The sequence below is a fragment of the Ceratotherium simum genome, chromosome 29 (assembly GCF_057802395.1).
Source record: "Ceratotherium simum simum isolate JZ-2026a chromosome 29, ASM5780239v1, whole genome shotgun sequence".
In the NCBI taxonomy this organism is placed as follows: Eukaryota; Metazoa; Chordata; class Mammalia; order Perissodactyla; family Rhinocerotidae; genus Ceratotherium; species Ceratotherium simum.
In genome coordinates, this window is record NC_141928.1 from 2516596 (window position 1) to 2517639 (window position 1044).

Below are 1044 nucleotides of genomic sequence, written 5' to 3' on the forward strand. Positions count from 1 at the left end.
TTCCTCATGGCCTCCTACTTGCTGCAAACACGCTTTACTTTGTGAGACAGCTTCCACTGGTGCAGAGTCTTACTTAACTCACCAGGAGGCGAGCCCACTTGGTTCGGTATGGCTGGGATAGGCACCGTTGGAAAGCTTGGCAATAATGGGTGTGGGTGAAGATGTGGAGCAGCTACAAGCCTCAGACACGGCTGGCGGAGTCTCAAAATGCTGGTGCAGCCACCTTGGAAAACAGCTGGGCAGTTTCTTATAAACATGCACTTATCACGTGACTCAGCAATTCCCCTCCTAGATATTTACCCAAGATACATTAAAATAACACAGCAACACAAAACCTTCTGCACCGGTGCTCATAGTGGCTTTATTCTTAATAGACTAAAATTTGAAACAGCCCTGTCTATCAGCTGCTGAATGGGTTACAGAAATTGTGGAATTTCCATCCCGTGGAAGATACTCAGCCCTAAGAAGAACAAGTCCTGACAGGCACCTCGTGGGTGGGTCTCAGCAACATCGTAACAAGTGAGAGGAGCCAGACAGGAGAGACTAGCCCTGTGCGCTTCCATTTACATAAACTTCTAGAACTTGCCAAGTGACAGAAAGCAGATCGGTGGTTGTTTGGAGTGGGGGAGAGGAGGAGGGGGAGGTTGACTAGAAAACAGTGGGAGGGAAGGTCTGGGGTGATGGAAGCGTTCCAGTGGTGACTGTGGGGGTGGTCACACAGTACAGAATCGTTACAATGCACAGAGTTCCACTCTACAACCGGTAAATTTTACTTTGTGTGTGTTATATCTTAATTCACCAGACTTGAAGAAGGTAAAAAGCGTCTCTCTGGTCTTGGTGGGATGGTGCACTCTAGGGCAGAGTGGAAGCCCAGTGATGGTGGCGGGGTCGGAGTCTGGGTTTATTTCGGTGGAGAGTTGACAGGACTTGCTGAGTGGTTGGAACGTGGGGTGTGGGGAGAGAGTGCGGGTGGCCCCTGGGGCCTGGGTCTGGCTCCAGCACCAGGGTGGGTAGTGGTCACACTAGAGGAGGAGGAGGCTGCTG